The sequence below is a fragment of the Schistocerca nitens genome, chromosome 6, assembly GCF_023898315.1.
Source record: "Schistocerca nitens isolate TAMUIC-IGC-003100 chromosome 6, iqSchNite1.1, whole genome shotgun sequence".
Taxonomy (NCBI): domain Eukaryota; kingdom Metazoa; phylum Arthropoda; class Insecta; order Orthoptera; family Acrididae; genus Schistocerca; species Schistocerca nitens.
The window spans coordinates 544,926,802-544,945,961 of record NC_064619.1 but is presented as its reverse complement, the minus strand read 5'-3'; the positions used below and the strand labels follow the sequence as shown (position 1 = coordinate 544,945,961).

At 41.3% G+C, this 19,160-nt stretch overlaps 1 pseudogene; it reads right to left on the bottom strand.

Moving 5' to 3' along the window:
- Positions 1–2,000: 2,000 nt before the first annotated feature.
- LOC126263893 (5S ribosomal RNA) lies at positions 2,001–2,118 on the bottom strand (annotated as a pseudogene).
- Positions 2,119–19,160: the final 17,042 nt, after the last annotated feature.

Sequence of the window (19,160 nt, the reverse complement as noted above, 5' to 3'; positions counted from 1 at the left end):
AACGAAAAATATCATACAGATTTCAATTCACATGTACAATGAAAGTGAAAATATCATTCTTCACCATGATTTCCTTTTTTTTTTTTTTTTTTTTTACCCTGTCCCTTCCTCTTATCAGTGTTTTCCATGTATGCTTTCCCTCGGCGATTCTGCGGAAAACCTCCTCGTTCCAAACCGTATCAGTCCACATCATTTTCAAAATTCGTTTGTAGTATCACGTATCAAATGCTTTGATTGTGTTCTGTTCTGGTTTTCCCACCGCCATCTTTCCCTTCCAGACAATTCTGTAATCCAAAGGAACATTCTCAGAAATTTCTTTCTCAAATTAATGTTGAACTGGTTCAACTGGCTCTAAGCGCTATGGGACTTAACATCTGAGGTCTCCAGCCTCCTAGACTTAGAACTACTTAAATCTAACTAACCTAAGGACATCACACACATCCATGCCTGAGACAGAATTCGAGCCTGCGACCGTAGCAGCAGCACGGTTCCGGACTGAAGCGCCTATAACCGCTCGGCCACAGTGGCTGGCTCAAATTAAGGACTCTGTTTGGGAGTTGTAGACTTGTCCTAGCCAGGAAAGCTCTTTTTCCAGTGCTAGTCTGCTTTGCATGTCCTTGCTCCGTTCGTCATGGATTATTTGGCTGCCTGGGTAGCTGGATTCTTTAACTTCGTCTAATTCTTGATCACTCATTCTGATTTTAAGTTTCACGCTAAGTCGGTATCCTCAGTTCTTCTCATTATTTTCATTTCAATCCGTGTTGTACACTCATTAGACTGTTCATTCCACTCAGGAAATGGTGTAATTCTTCTTCACTTGGACTGAAAAGAGCAATATCATCAGCGAATCTCATTATAGATATCCTTTCAGCTTGAATTTTAATCCCACTCTTGAATCTTTCTTTATTATCAGACGTTGGTTCTCTGATGTGTAGACTGAACAGTAGGTGTGAAAGACTACTTCGTTTCCTTACATCTCTTTTACTTCGAGCTCTTCGTTCTTGGCCCCCCCACATTAATTGTCTATTCTTAGATGTTGTACATATTGAACATTACGTTGGTTTCTCCATAGCATATCCTTTTTTCTCAGAATTTTAGCATACTGCACCATTTGTCATCGTCGAACGTCTTTTCTAGGGCGACAAATTCTAAGAAAGTGTCTTGATTTTTCTTCAGGTTATCTTCCACTATCAACAACAATGTCGAATTGCTTCTCTGGTGCCTTTCCGTTTCCTAAAGTCATACTGATAGCTGTTAACCACACATATACAGAAAGTTCACCAGAGAGATAGTGTGTCCCCTCTGCAAGGGTGGCCAGGAGTTTGGAAAACGCGTCAAATCGTTTCAATCGGATTCTGAGCAAAAGAGGGGAAATTATTTAGGAATATGGGACTCGTCTGACGTGGATGGCCACCTGCTACCCACCGAATAAACTGGTTTAGCTGCTGGCGAATCAGAAGCACGTACACCTCGCTTACTTTTGTAAAGTGCTAGTTAATCAAAACTGACTGTAGCAGATAACTCAATTTCTCTTGATTCAGTACAAACATTTAGTAACTCAACTTCAGTGAAATTACGAGTCTGAAGAATTTGTCATTTCATGTGGTGGCCACGAGAAAGAAAACTTTTGCCCGTCAAGTTCTCGAGACGTGTTTACAAATTGTGAGTGAACACTTTATGAAATAAACGCTGAATTCAATTGCATGTGAAAGTTGCTGGGCAAGCTGGTGTCTTAGATCCTATTCAACACAACTTGCAGGGCCCTTGAACGAAATATCAGTTCCCGAACATTACAGAAGCATTCCGTATTCAGGAAACAAGTGGCCCATCGGAACCATCCGACGGCCGTGTCATCCTTACCTGCGGATACGGATGGGAGGGGCGTGTGGTCAGCAAACCGCTCTCCCGGTCGTTATGATGGTTTTCTTTGACCGGAGCCCCTACTATTCGATCGAGTAGCTCCTCAATTCGTATCACGAGGCTGAGTGCACCCCGAAAAACGGCAACAGCGCATGGCGGCCCGGATGGTCACCCATCCAAGTACCGGCCACGCCCGACAGCGCTTAACTTCGGTAATCTGACGGGAACCGGTGTATCCACAGGGGCAAGGCCGTTGCCCTAACATTACAATCTCGAATGAAATTATACAGCGGTAAAGAGTACCAACATTACACGATCGAATGTAACACACAAATAATTTATCAGGAGTATAAATTTAAATAATCATGTCCTCACGGCGCCATCTCTGAGATCTCGTAATAAACCTCCATGGAATTGAAAACCTTACACAGCTGAAAGAGAAACTTTGGCCATTACCATCACTTGAAAACCAGACATCCTGATAAGTATACCCAGAACCAATACGGACTGTTCGCAAAGACACAACCCTCACAACTCGCTCCTGCTGCCAGAATAAAACCAGACGCAGCCGCGCCAGAAGTCTTCGGGAATGAACGTGCTGACCGGTGAGCAACGCAGCGTCTTGGAGTCTCTTGCCAGCTTAGGGGTCCCAATACGAAAACTCTCCTTGTTGTTCGCTGTGGATGTAGAAAAACGTCTCTGGTTTCCTCCATCATCATCTCAACTTGGCTGACCTACCAGATTTTACTATAGGTTACAGTTACCCCGTGAAACTTTCGAATTAGACACGTTTACATAGAAAAGAGGGGGACAGGAACATAAAGATGCTTACACTAGATGGCTATAAAAATTCCTTCTTTTTCAAAGGTATGTTGCAAACACTAGTGGTGTCCACGGCAGACAAAGCTCACGTTGACTGCTTTTGTGTATGAAACGGTTTTAATGGGCCTGCTCTAAGTCATCTAACTATTTTTTTCACAAAACTGAAAGCAACATTGAACTGCGACATAAGGAACTTGTTCTTCCTTAGAACAAATACAGATATCTACAAAGTGAAATCATATGTTTCTAAATGCATTGTAAACTGTATATAAAACTTAAATTTTACAGAAAGCACAATTTATTTTGAAAGCTACTTTGATCAACAGTCAGGGTGAAAGCATCAAGATAAAATATTTAAACATGAGGAGCTAATCAAGGGATCTGATTTTTACTGATTTACTCGTGTACAAGGTGTTTATAACTGAACGGTGCAGTCCTAAAAATTAAATTATGGGCAAACTTTGCAGCTAAGCAGCGGCAGCTGTAGATGAACATCAACGCAGCAGCAGTCTTCGTCTACTCACTTATAGTATTTTTCACATACTCAAGTGAAAGGATTGAATGCGAATCTTACCAAATGCGACACTACCCACATTTTGAAGATCCCTAGACGGCCGTCCAAATCAAATATTCCTTCAAAATTGTGCTGCATCTGTATCTCCGTTTGCTGCGCTAACTCGAATCATTCTGTGCCATCGGTGTTTGAGAAAGTTGCTGAAAAGGTTGTATTTATAAAGCTACTTCATTCTTCCATTCTATAATTTTATGTCAAACGTGCTGTTTGGCTTTAGAAGATATTTAACAACTGAACGAGCTATATTCTCTCTTTTCTCCGTGAGCGGATGGACGGATTAAGCAAAGTGTTGCGAATGCTAACAGTCTTCTTTTATTTCACAAAGGCATTTGATTAAGCCGATCAAATAATATCACTGCAGAACTTGGACCGTTTTGGATTAGGAAGAGTAGTTCAGAGCTGGATTCTCCAATACTTTGAGTATAGACACCAATCGGTCGTGGCGTATAATTAGGGCGTGGTTAAGTAGTTTGGAGAGGGGGTGAGTGTCTCAGGTGCCAGTGATGGGACCACCACTATATATATATATATATATATATATATATATATATATATATATATATATATATATTGATCACCCACAACATAATGACCGCCAACTTTCTGACCATGTAAACCCGTCCAGGTGATCAGGTGACAGCAGCGTCACCTGGTGAAAAATGACTGCTAGTCAGACACACATACAGTGTGTGCAATATCAGCGTGCTGTCCATGTGTAGAATGGGGAAGGCGCGAGGTCTAACAGTCTGAAGCGGACACATTTTGATTGTGCGGAGGCTCGGCACGAGTATTTTGGAAACTTCATGACCTGTCGAATGTTCAAGGAGTGATGTCATGAATGTCTTCAACACGTTGCGAAATCAAGGTGAAACCACGTCCAGACGTCGTGGATTTGGGTGACCGCCCCTCATTATAAAAGTCGGATTTCGTAGGCTGGGCCGACTGCTAAAACAGGACACGCGGAGAACTGTAGCGGAACTAACATCAGGTTATAAAGCTGGCCAGAGCGCAAACGAGTCTGAACACACAGTCCACCAAACCCTCCTAACGATGGGCATCCGCAGCTGACGAACCATGTATACGCCAATGTTAACATCATATCATCGGCAACCAAGACTGAAAAAAGCACGTGACAATCGGCAGTGAACGTTGGCCCAGTGACAGAGCACTGCATGGTCTGGTGAATCCGCATACCATGTTCATAACGCCGATGGGCGGGTGCGAATCGACGTCTTCCAGGAGAACAGCTCCATGGAATATGCACTGTGGAACGGAGGCAAGATGGCGGCGGCTCCAGACAGTTCAACTAAAACCAAACCATTGCTCTGAAGAGAACCGCTGCAAAGGCTATCGAAACGTCATGAGTTAAGTTACTCTATTTGTATAATGACGAAGCGCAACACCAAAAATTATTTTATTCTTTAAGTTGATATTTGTGAAGGTTAACTGTGTTAAATAACAAATCCATAATTGTATGTGTTTTTTGAGTTCTACATTATTATGAATTAGTTACACGTAGGAAACCAGCTGTTAATATACAGAACTAGTATCGACTGCACAGTCTTTCCTAATCACGTTAGACACTTTAGCGAAAGTTGTAATGAACCCAGGTCCTTGCTTACTGTTATACTCGTTCCTTCCTTGCATCCTAAAGACGAAACTTCCTTAAAAATAAATTTGTCAGTTCTGCGACCACAGGTCTCGGCTGTGACCAACGTCCAGTCTCTCTCCTACTTCTCTGTTAACTTTGCGATCTTTCCTTCCTTCAAGATTCCCACCTTCGGAACTGCTCCGCTGGCGTCCCTTCAGCATAGTCTCAATCTGCGTGTCACGCCCTCATCACCGCACACCGCCTATGAGTTCACAGTAGCAAAACATGTCTTTCGCGCGTGATGTTTTGACGGGTACAATAGACTTCCGAACGATTCCTTTTTTTGTGGTACTTTCATAACCAGATAATGATAGCAAGGGGAAACTCAGGTATTAATTTACCTATTAAATATTTTTGAAATAAGGTGTGGCAACAACAACTTCCTAAAATACTTAAAAAATACTTCAAACATACGTAGTTATACGAGGGCAGCTCAATAAGTAATGCAACACATTTTTTTTCTGAAACAGGGGTTGTTTTTTCAGCATTGAAATACACCAGGTTATTCCCCAATCTTTTAGCTACACAACACTATTTTTCAACGTAATCTCCATTCAATGCTACGGCCTTACGCCACCTTGAAATGAGGGCCTGTATGCCTGCACGGTACCATTCCACTGGTCGATGTCGGAGCCAACGTCGTACTGCATCAATAACTTCTTCATCATCCGCGTAGCGCCTCCCACGGATTGCTTCCTTCATTGGGCCAAACATATGGAAATCCGACGGTGCGAGATCGGGGCTGTAGGGTGCATGAGGAAGAACAGTCCACTGAAGTTTTGTGAGCTCCTCTCGGGTGCGAAGACTTGTGTGAGGTCTTGCGTTGTCATGAAGAAGGAGAAGTTCGTTCTGATTTTTGTGCCTACGAACACGCTGAAGTCGTTTCTTCAATTTCTGAAGAGTAGCACAATACACTTCAGAGTTGATCGTTTGACCATGGGGAAGGACATCGAACAGATTAACCCCCTCAGCGTCCCAGAAGACTGTAACCATGACTTTACCGGCTGAGGGTATGACTTTAAACTTTTTCTTGGTAGGGGAGTGGGTGTGGCGCCACTCCATTGATTGCCGTTTTGTTTCAGGTTCGAAGTGATGAACCCATGTTTCATCGCCTGTAACAATCTTTGACAAGAAATTGTCACCCTCAGCCACATGACGAGCAAGCAATTCCGCACAGATGGTTCTCCGTTGCTCTTTATGGTGTTCGGTTAGACAACGAGGGACCCAGCGGGAACAAACCTTTGAATATCCCAACAGGTGAACAATTGTGACAGCACTACCAACAGAGATGTCAAGTTGAGCACTGAGTTGTTTGATGGTGATCCATCGATCATCTCGAACGAGTGTGTTCGCACGCTCCGCCATTGCACGAGTCACAGCTGTGCACGGCCGGCCCGCACGCGGGAGATCAGACAGTCTTGCTTGACCTTGCGGCGATGATGACACACGCTTTGCCCAATGACTCACCGTGCTTTTGTCCACTGCCAGATCACCGTAGACATTCTGCAAGCGCCTATGAATATCTGAGATGCCCTGGTTTTCCGCCAAAAGAAACTCGATCACTGCCCGTTGTTTGCAACGCACATCCGTTACAGACGCCATTTTAACAGCTCCGTACAGCGCTGCCACCGGTCGGAAGTCAATGAAACTACACGAGACGAAGCGGGAATGTTTGAAAATATTCCACAAGAAATTTCCGGTTTTTTCAACCAAAATTGGCCGAGAAAAAAAATTTGTTGCATTACTTATTGAACTGCCCTCGTACTTTCTAGATATCGTCTCTTCGTTGATCGTTTATTATGGCTCTTTCAAGTTACACATGTTCCACCGTCCAGCTGCTAATTAATGCCGGTGTCTCTCTGAATGTCGACTATCACTTGGTGTCGTATCGTTTTCCTACGCAAATTTCGCCTATGACGCCAACAGCATAAACTGGTTACGTAGCGCCCTTAAAAGTCAGGCAGCATGTTTCCTTTGTGCGCTGGTTGGTTGCGGCGTGATGCACGCACTCCATTGTAAAATATTCGCGTGCACGCTTCAGCGAACTCGCATCTGTAGGCGAAAGCGAGAGGAATATGATACAGCTGGTGGTATGGCTATATGCTGCGAGGCCTGGAACTCGATCCCGTTCCGCTCTGATGTCAGCGCCTGCGTTTCAGCAGTCTTGAAGAAGTAGTGTTGTCCTTCCAACGGAAAGACAGTGCTGACTCTTGACATGCAGACAGGTAATCGGCCACAACAGAGCAAACCCACAGCAGAGTCAGTCGAAGTTTTGAAGAATATAGGTACGTAGGTCATCACAGAGCAGACCCACTATAGCCTTGGTAGAGAGTATGGTATTGGTGGGCCACCAGAGGTGCTGACACACTGCAGTCCTTGTAGAGATAATGGTACTGGTGGGCCATCAAAGATTCAGACCTACTGTAGTGCTTGTAGAGACGGCCAGCAGCCATCTGTTGCGATTGTGCAGGTGCACAATCACCATCAAAGAGTCTTGCGGACAATATAGCAAGTCCATGAACCACCACTCGTGCACTCACAAAAATTTTTTTTGAAATGTCCTAAGAAGTCTTGCAGACAATATAGCTAGTCCACAAACTGTTGTGGATTGGCAAGACAGCCAACCCACTAGGATGAAGCCGAAAGGCACTCGTTTAAGCTCACACAGGCTGGCGTGAGGTCTGGAACAGGACACGGAAATGAGAATAGCCAAAAACCTACGTAGCTGCTGGAATACTTAACTTTAATCCATAATTGGTGAACATCGCTCTTGACGGTACATGTTTTACAGCATCAATAGTGACTGGTAATGGCGCTTTGCTAGGTCGTAGCAAATGACGTAGCTGAAGGCTATGCTAACTATCGTCTCGGCAAATGAGAGCGTAATTTGTCAGTGAACCATCGCTAGAAAAGTCGGCTGTACAACTGGGGCGATTGCTAGGAAGTCTCCCTAGACCTGCCGTGTGGCGGCGCTCGGTCTGCAATCACTGATAGTGGCGACACGCGGGTCTGACGTATACTAACGGACCGCGGCCGATTTCAAGGCTACCACCTAGCAAGTGTGGTGTCTGGCGGTGACACCACATAAACCACCACTTGCGCACTCACAAAATTGTTTTTGAAATGTTCTTAGAACCAGCAATGCTGTTAAGTCCCTTGCTGAATTATTAACAAACGTGCAAACACTATCAGTCCCTACTTCTCACATATTGTCCATATACTATGACCAGTGAAATGTAACTTATAAATTACTTAATTTGATGAACTGGTGTCAATTACAATTTTATAACATAAGAATACAATAACAAAGGTACAAAATACATCATTAAAGAACATAACAATACAGATAACATTTGTAGTAAAACAGGCTTTACAAAAGAATAGAAATAAACATGTACATCAGTGTTACAGGAATTATGGCATAAGTAAATATATAAAATAATGAGAATAGTTTTCGAAACAGGAATTTCACACTTGAGCATTGAAACAGAACAGAATTAATAATGTCTAAACATCTTTACAAGGTAAATAACATATTATCAGAAAAATTCTACAACATAAATCTAATTAGCTAAACACATACAGACAGGAAAAACACAAATTCACATGGGTACACAAACACATAGCAGAATAACACAAGAGAAAAGGGCAGGGTTTGTTTCCAGTGTAACATTTGGTACTGCAGTCCAACCCAAAACTTCATACCATAAATCTTTCGTCTTATTTCAACATTTGTTTCCACCAAAAAAATCCCATCAAAGCGTGCTTTCTGTATTTATATGTTCATATATTTCTTACCTCATTATTTATTTTCCATTATCTTACCTCATCATTTATTTCCAAGAAAATTCTACCTAAACTTGTTGTCACTAAACCGTACTTTTTTGTTTATATCCTCTTTCAAAATACTTTTTTGGCCAAACCATTTTCTTATAGCTTCTCAATGCATTTCTTCCAATTCATCACAACTCGTTCTCTTATATAGCCTACCTCATCTTAAGCTAACTTAAATCTACTGAGCTCAGTTATGTATACCAAGGGACGAGGCAATGCAGCAGCACATAACAAATTAACACAAACAGCAATGACAAAAAACATGGAAATTGGCAAAGCAAGCAGCAGTAAATCTAAATTAATAGAGAAAATGCAACATTACAACTAATGTGAGTCAATCTGCAGCAACAAGAAAAATAAATCAGTAGTAAAACTGGCTTAACAGAGTAATACAAAGTAATGCCTGGCACACAGCAGCAGCAAATGCAATAACTTATACCTAAACATGACAAAGCTCAGGCAGAAGAAATAGTACACTAAAGACAACATTGCCGATAAGGGATATGTCTATTCACATCTTAATGTCTATGTAATTAAAGTGGTGCACCACAACTTATTCTACCATAAAAATTACCAAGTACTTGAAAAGTAAATTATGTATGCAGTTTCCAGAATGAGATTTTCACTCTGCAGCGGAGTGTGCGCTGATATGAAACTTCCTGACAGATTACAACTGTGTGCCCGACCGAGACCCGAACTCGGGAACTTTTTTATGTATGCAGTTACTGTTATTAGTCCCTTCTTACTGTTCTTTCCTTTCCTAGTGCACCATTTTTTTTTTTGAAGAATGTGGATCATAAAATTATTATCTAACAGATCTGTTGACAGAAAGTGTTCACATTAGCAAATGAATTTAATTTAATTTTATAAAATCAATGATGCAACACACCTGGAAAACAGATATCAAATAAAATAAGCAACTATGTACAAAGTAAAGCATAAAATAATCATTCAGTAGTCATGAGGCATTTCATAAGTTAGTAGAAATTCTCTCAATTCTCATAGAAAGACACTTGTCATAATCAGGTGTGCAGATGTACGAATATTTCCCATCAATTCATAAGCATTTCAGTAAGTAGCACAAAGTACGAGTAATCATATGTTTTCAAGTAATGATCGTGTCATATTTGCGATGCTTTCTACAAAGGAATGTCAATAGCGAGGTTAATGGTCTCTTTTTTTCTCCACCTGTGCCTCTGAAAGGCACACACTAATGGCTTTTTCCCAGGCGACTATCGCGCAGCTGGGTGCCCATCACGCATCACGTGAAGGTCACTTAACTCTCCTACCGAAATATTTACGACAGCAGTTTGCGCTACAGTAACAGTGTCATATAAAAAATTTCACAGGTCGAGAATTTGCATTACAAATGTGTAGAAAGAAAATCCTATAAATACAACAGTGTCCAAAAAATGTTCGTCGGCATTGCGATACATTCCGCATATACACACATTTCATAACTCTTAAAGTATGATTCTTGGTTTCCAACATCCTTTTTCACAAACCAGAGTCGCTAACCACTACTCATTATTCCTTACCTTATTACAAATATACATAGTCGTCGACACTTCCTCAGTATTTCATCATAATAAATACATATCATAATAAACATTCCTCAACAGCATAATACACATCGTCGTCGTAATAATAACACCATAACACCTCAGTCAAATCTCAAAAACGTTGTAGTTTTCTGCAATAATTTCAAAACCTAAAAAAAAATCTCTGCCACTTCAATAGTGTCATCTACCTCAAACGTACTTTGAAAATCATGATCCCATACCAAATACATCATTCAAAGCTCTCGTAGTATCACAATGGTTCCGAAAAAATATGAACAGTTCACAAAGTACAGACAAAATATAGTTTCATAAGTGTGAAGTTACCCAACTGTATAATTGCGTAAACGTGTGTCACTGATTTAGTAAAAAAAAATGATTCTTTCTCTGTTAAATAATCAGATAGCTGTGTAATTCCATGTTAGAGGAATATGGTACCGATGTGTAAAATTGTATAAGCAAATACCATATTAGCTAGGGCTTTTGTGCTGGCCAAACACATGGTACACAAAGTAGGCTTGAGGATTAATGTAATTATACCTCAGGTGTTACAGATTACAGCAATGGAATGAAATGTATCACGGAAAACCTTTGTATCATTGTACTTCAAGTATCTTTAAAAATAAATGTTTTAAGTACAAAATTAATTACTCAAATACGTGTATTGTAGCGCTAATCTGTGCGTCTTGTTGTAAGATAATCTCTGTGGCAGTGTCGTAGTTATCGTCCTCCGAAAGCTAAGTTCTGCAGAAGTCAATGTACTTACCTCATGATAAAAGTGAAATGCTTTGCGTATAGATATCTTAGTTCTTAAGCTTATTGCCATGATGAAGAAAGTACTGTGTGGTAACTTATTGTTGTGCTACAGAAAAGGCTGTCTCATTGTAGCTATACCACAAAAGTTACTACTAAAACATGTTTTACTTTCCAGAATAATTCAGAAAAACTGTGCAGATATAAAACAGAAACCCCACAAAAGCAACATTGTAAATTGTCACTCATTAGTAGCGTCGTGATATAATCGTGTAGCTGTCACATAAACTAACCACTGTGTCATCTGGTGTCTCTCAGAAAGTACTTTAAATCTAGAATGGATTTTCAAGTAAACCAAAATGTTGCATTAAAATCTCATTAGCAGTACCGGTAAATGTTCTAAGTATGTGAGCCTTATAGTCGTTACGTAATCGTGCAACTAACAAGCAAGAATGTACACACACAATAACACTGTGTCGTCTGTTCACTATAACAATGCACTCGTAAATACTGTCTAAATATGTTCCCTAGGTTCTAGACTGGATAGTTAACTTCAAAACATTGTTACATGTTAACAGTTTCTCAGTGTGACAAATTGTACTAGTAACGTGAAGTGAAAAATTTTATAGCAAAGACTAAGTTTAAAAAACAGATTATCTCTCAGTAAACGGTATTACATGTGAAATGTGGTGCAAGCCTTTACTCTTCCTACTATGCAGAGCTCCAGCTTCAACGGAATTATCATGTGGTATATGGTACATCGGTAAAGAATGCTCAAATTTTTCTCAAGGTTAGCGTCTATGTTATTTTTCTCTGAGCCAGCCGACGCACGTGGCTGCCTGTGGTGCGAGTCGTTGTCTGTCTCTTTGTTGGTGCGCGTCGTTATTGGGATTAGGAGACCTAACTTCTACAAATTCACCTTGTCGAGAGGGCCCTGCCCTGTTTGAATGCCGCCAGTTCTGATGCAATTCAGGTCTGTCACTACGATTATATCGTCTGTCGTCATGTCGGTAGATTCCATAGTTTCTTTCTTGTCGGGAACGTGGTGGAGAATTTCTTCCGGTATCGCAACTGCGCGGTGGACCATTGCGTCTGAAGTTATTCTGTATCCCTTGATAATAATTATTTTGGTTCCCATATTGTCTGTTTCTCTGTCTCTGTGATAGTCATTACTGTGGAGAGGTGATCTTTCCCTGTAATTATTACTACTCTGCCAACGGTTGTCATATGTGTGGTGTCTCTTTTGGTCACGATTTACGTTGTAAGAATAGCCTTGTCGTGTCCAGTTATTATTTCTTTCATCGCGGAATTCTGACGGATGTGACCCGTAATTGTTGTGTTCCTGTTTTCGCGTTCCGCGATTGTCAGTGTCAATTTCCAATTCTTGTAACAGTCCCTGAAAAGCTTCAATGTCATCTTTGCAACGTCCTGTCAAAATAATATGTCGTAAACGTTCAGGTAGTTTGATTAAGCAAATGCGGATGAGTTCTGAGGGGCGGTATGGGTTTGGCAGGTACTGGTTCTTGTGCAGCATGTCTTCAAAATATTTCACAAGACTGGAGAATTCAGATTGTTCGAAATGTTTCATCATTATGATGCTATGTTTTACTCGGTCTTGTGTAGCTTGAGACCAATATGCTGAGAGGAAGGCATGATAAAATTCTCCTTCACTGCGACAATCGTGAATGACCGATCGCATTCTTTCAGCTGGTTCATTCTCTAAGTAGCCACACATAAATTCCAATCTATGCTCTAATGACCAGTTGGGAGGAAAACAATGAGAGAATTGATGGAACCACGCTTGTGGATGAATGTCGTTGCCAGAATTCTTAAATGTTTTGAATTTACGTGTAGTAATGAACAGCTTATAGTCAAAATCATCGTGTCGGCGAGTAGCATATCGGTCGTTGTTAGGTCGTGTCGGCGGTTCCATCTCAAAATTCGGTGCACCTTGCCAATTTCTTTCATAATTTCCGAAATGCCCTGTGTTATTATTTTGTGGCTTTTCCGTATTTCTAAGTTCCTCTGCCCGTGTTGGAGCGCGAGTGTCCTCTGAAATATGTAATTTTTGTATTACTTGTGCCAACTGATCTTGTACTTCCCGGATTTCTCTTTTGTGTTGCGTATTAATTTGATCCTGATTTTGTTTGAATTTCTTAATTTGTTCATACTCTTCTGTGTCAGTGATGGCTACAGGTCTTGTGTCATTCAGATCATCATCTGCCTTTGCAGATAAGTTAGTGAACTGATCCAAAAGTTCGGCTACTTTCTCCGATAGTGTACTTATTTCCTGAGTGTGTTTTTCTTAACCAAGTTTCAGAGTGTCCATTTGTGTTGAAATCGTATCTACTGTGTCCTTTAAGTTTTCCTGAGTTTTTGCAAGTAGCGTAAGCGAATCGGTAGATGCAACTGAGTCAATTTTAGCCCACAAGGTCTCATGATTTTCATGAACAATAGTTTGCAGTTCTTTTATGGCTAGTTCGTGATTCTGTAATGTATTTTCATGCCGCGAAAAAATAGGTTGGAAATGCTCACAAATTTGTGTTTTTACGTCATTACAAACTTTTTGAACATGTTCCTCAGTGCTATTCGCGAATGTTTTGAACCGGCAATATTCGCATTTAGAAAAACAGAAAATGTGTCTTGACTTATTTGAGAAAACGGCGAGAACGCAAAACCTGAATCTACAGTATTTGCAAGATTGTATCCTGTCATTTCGGATTCCTGAGGCAAGCTGTTGCCGAGCGATCGATCGATAATGCTTCCCTGTTCACTAATTGTTTCACTGCCTACACCATTATTTGCAGCCCGCTCCATTTCCCTATGCACAATTGCCAAATTACTACTAGTTAATTCATTACACGGTGGCTCTAACACACTGCTTTCGTCTTCACTGTCATTTCTCAGTTTACTTTGGAGCCTAGTATTACGTTTTTCACACGCCATTATTGTCACAATATTTCATACGACAACACAGAAAAGCACAATTTGAAGAGCAAAATCAGAAAACATATTAACATAGCATTGAAAATGATATCTCGTTATTTGCAAGTGCAGCTGCGAAATACTTGGTGAAAATCTACATGCATGCCACAACTGTTTTACTGTACAAGAATGAAAAACTAAAACTACAAAGAAAATTCTCTCTACAATTACGCGCTAGCAATAAACAAAGGCTGCACTAATTGCAGAAACTACAAGAAAAAAATCAGAAGATTCCAGTGAGGTATCCTCGGCTAAGGGTCGACATATGAAACGTCCCCTTAGAAAAATTAATTAATTACTGTGCTGATAATCCTCTTACATTATTTGATTTTCCAAACAGCTGATCAGAACTGAACACACTCAGACATTTCGCTCTTTACCTATTCTGATCAACACTAAAGTGACACACAATATTTTTTAGCGCAACGCAATCTGACTTTCAATAATCTCTACGAAAGAATGGCCCTGACTAACATTAACCTATACCTTTCACAAATCACTTACCTCACAAAAATCTTCGTTACTCGAACTCCTGCAACAGCGAGCGCCATTACTGCCAGCTAAATGAAAGATTCAAACTACTGAAGGCACTAACTACTGATAGGCATAGTTAGCAAATGAAAGATTTTGATAGAGAACAAACAATGTATTTATCTTAATAGTATTCAAAAGTCATAATATATATAGCAGTTCATGACATCCAGTCTTACAAATTTCAAAACTCTGCCATTTATCTCCCCACATCAACCACTGCTGGCGACTCACCTCCAACTGCGCTACGCTACGAGCTGTTAACAGCCAACAGCCCAACACTACAATAGCGAATATTACAACAATGCCACCCAGCCACAGACTGCACACAGCACAGCCAGTGATTTTCATACAGAGCACTACGTGGCGTTGCCAATATAAAAACCTGTACAGCCTACTTACAGTAGGCCTTATAGGTTGAACTCCAGCACGCATGTTGGTACTTCCATGTCAACGTTCGCGGCTGAATATTTTCCGGATACCGTCTTCATTTCGAAATGGCTGGACGCCCTCCTATGCTATCGAGGAGAAGCAGACGAGTAGAAAGAACTTTCTGTGAATCAATTATATGATTTCGATTTTACGAACTTAGCTTTTTTAATGAGCAGAAGAGGTATTGTGAAAGAGATTGTTTCATTTCGTAAGTAATGTCCCATGCTGAGTTTTATGAAAGCAGTATTACGTTATAAAAGAAAATTAAAAGTAAATGAAATAGTTGAAACAATTTTCCTCCTTGTGAGCCGAATTGGAATCATAATCATTTTCACTCCATGGTTTTTGTTTTCTGTTGTTTGTTGTTCTCATCATTGTGATGTTTATAAGTAGCACCATATTCCACGAACAGCGTTATGTAATTAACATTGTGACTTCACTTGGCTGATGCCTAATTTGTTGTTAAGATCCTATGATGACTAACATCTGAACACACCAGTTCAGCAGGTGTTAATAAGATGTCATTTATGCGCTTCCTATCCTAAATTCAAACTGTGCACCGCAATAACATTTCGCTGCCTTTTTAGTTAAATCAAAGTTCAAATCGAATTGTCTAAACATTCCGCTTTATTCGTTTAAGTGTAGTACCGCACCGGCTTCACCTTTCGGTAACTAACCTGTGTCGGTATGTAGATGCCCAATGAATCTGTTGCGAAAGGATTTTAATTAACGCTAAATTATGGTCCTATAGACTTCAAAACCATGGTGGAATAGTGACACTGTGTTTTAGTTTTGTGAGTAAGTTTATCAGCATAAATTCTGTTGTATTTAATACAAGTCCTCAAACAAAACGAGTGCAGTAGTTACGCTAAATTATAGCACTAACATATTTAATAACGTCGTATTCACTGACAAATTATCACAAGAACATGAAATATTTACAAACAGCTAAGGTTGGCGGAGATTCAAGACAAGGAACCGATGGGTAACTTATTATTATTATTAGAACACTGAACCATTTCCGGGATCTGATGACAATGTTTGCCAAAATTAGAGTTCGCAAAAATTACGCAAATCCTACATCCTCTTTTCCTTTCCTTAACAACTTTGTGTTGTGCTGTCCACTGGTGCTGCTGTCAGCGGCCACCATGTCGGACGATGGCTATGAATCCTGAACTCTCACGAGTCAGTCAAAAATGGCTCTGAGCTCTATGGGACTTAACATCTGAGGTCATCAGTCCCCTAGAACTTAGAACTACTTAATCCTAACTAACCTATGGACATCGCATACATCCATGCCCGAGGCAGGATTCGATGCTGCGACCGTATCAGTCGCGCAGTTCCAGACTGAAGCGCCTAGAACCGCTCGACCACACCGGCCGGCACTAGTTAGTCATTCAATAGCAAGACTCAATGCTGATGGAGCTTCCTCCCTATTCTCAATAATTTTCCAAAACAGCTACATCAGACCAGGCTGGCCCATGAAATTTCCACATTTTTCGCTCCCGGAGCCCACAGCAAAAGAAAGGAATGTGTTGCAGCTTTGTCCTGTAGGTGTGTGTAAGGAGCGTGTTTAACATGTTGTTTCCTAAACCCGTCCAGAGATTTCTCTCTGCTTTATGTATACGAGCACCCAGCTACAGGTATTTCTGGAACTTTAAGAACCCTCAAACCTTGCCTGCAGTGTTCTGCCGACAGCATAGAGCCATCAGTACGTGTAGCTTCCCAAAGAGCCTGAGTAGTGTCCACCGGTATATTGCTCTCTTTCTAAGCCCAAGGGTCATTATTGCCGGCCTTCCGGGACCTCTTCTCTACTTTACAATCGCCTTACCATAGAAAAACTTTTTAGGAACGTGGGAGCGGCGGTCACCTCGCGCAGAATTCCGACGACAGCCTAATCTGCAGTCAGCACTGTGTCGCCTCACGACGCTCATCCGCTCGCCGCAACCGGTTCACACAACAGCCTTCGCCGAACGCTGTCCTACATGGCGACGGCGTCACCTTTACAACCTACGTTAATTTAATGTTGCCAGTCGCCCCACTTTGATCTGCTGTCTCTCTGTGAAACTGCCAGCGCAGCTAAACGTAGTTCTCAAGAAATATAACAGCTGCAAGTACTTCATGTATTGGCTACCACTTTCGGATAATACTACTACTACTGCTACTACTACGTGATCAGGCCCAGTGGACCGCACGCATCTACCAGTTTCCTCCTCCACTGTATTCTGTCTATTGCTGCTATCCGCCATTCGTCCACATCTATTGATGTCCATCCCTCCAACGCTTCTTGGGTTTCCCTGGCGGTCTCTTTCCTGTAGGTGTGAAATCCAGGAGCTTCCGAGACCATCTGTGATCCTCCATCCGGGCCACTTGGCCAGCCCACTGCATTCGTTTGGCTATGACAGCTCCTGCTATGTTGGGCTGCTGGTACAGTTCCTCAAGCTCTTGGTTGTGTCTGATCCTCCGTTCCTCTGTATCTGCATCCAGAACCGGACCGAAGATCTTCCGAAGCACTTTTCTCTCAGAGACAAGGAGCTTATGGAAGTCCTGTTTCCGGATACTCCGTGTCTCACAGCCATATAGAACAACAGGCTGGATCAGGGTTTTGTACAGTCGAATCTTGAACTGTCTGGAGAGAGATTTGGACCGAAGCAGTTGTGCTAGGCTGTGGTAAGATCGGTTTCCTGCTTGTATTCTGGCATTGATCTCTGATTCACATGACGAGTTCTTTCGGATAATATTTAATAAAAATAAAGGAATGCTCCATTTTCATATCAAATTAATTCGGTCGACATATCACTGAATTTCCGTCTCAAATATCGATAATGTGTTACAAGAACTAAAAAATAGAGACTGGCTTTTCTAGTGGATTTGTGTATTCGCTTTTCGGTATTGCACGAAGAATATGCTGTAGTCACTGCTCCTTCTTACATTTTTTTATTGCGTCTCCTTTCTTCATCTAGTGATTCGGATTTGCATGTGCGATGTGGTGTTTAAATTCATTTATCTGACTGCCCACGAGACATCCAGTGATAATTAGTTCTGGGAGATTTAAGCGCCTAGAACCGCTCGGTCACCCAGGCTGGCGTGCAGCAGCAATATTCAGATAGTGCTGTAAATATTGACGACTCCCTTCGTTTAACTGCCACCACCATTAAACATATTCGAACAGAATATCACGTCACACGAACATGACAGCTGTCTGTTCACAAGCCAGTTACAATTACGCATACAACGCCAGGTTCCCTTTCAAAACGGTAGAAAATTCTATTTCTTATTGCAATTTTTTAAAGGTATATGTATCTAGAATGTTGGGACGAAAAGATTTTTTAATCCGTGCGTTACAAAAGCCCATTGTTTAAAGCAAAGTCACTGCCCCCAAGCAAGGCTCTCAGCCAAAGACGCCTGGTTCAGACAAAACCCTTGTCGTGCCGTGACACACGTTCAAAAAATGATTTATATTGCAATATGCTTGCCCCCGAAAAGAAAACAATTTTCTTCGGAGCTTATACCTACAATAAATAAAATTTACTAATGTTAACTATTTTTTGTAAAGCCATAAAAAGTGAAAAAAAGCCCGATAAATCGAACTCACAGTTGCCCCGTTACAGGAAATTGCTCTACCGGCTGAGACATCCATGATCGACTTAAGACCCGTCACAGCTTTAGTTCCGCCAGTACTTCCTTTTCTGCTTTCCTAAGTTTACAGAATACATCCAACATATCTTTCACTTTCACATACCTACGGAACACACTTTTAATATGCCAGTAAGTTTCAAATCAGCGCACACTCCGTTACAGAGCGAAAAATCATTCTGAAAAGGGGCATTTAGTTCTGCATGAAGACGCTAACTTACATCGAAATTAACTGTCTCGAATCAGTAACTTGAAACTTCAGTGTACCCTGTGGTGCGTGTAGCTACGAAGGCAGTACAGCAGTTCTTAAAACATTAGATTTGGAAGGTAGGAGACGAGGTACTGGCAGAAGTAAAGTTGTGAGGAGGGGCCGTGAGTCCTGCTTGGGTAGCTCAGTTGGCAGAGCACATGCCCGCGAAGGCAAAGGTCCCGAGTTCGGGTCTCGGTCTGGCACACAGTTTTAATCTACCAGTAAGTTTCATTAGATTCGTAATCTAGCAGTAAGGTTATAGACTAGTGCGCA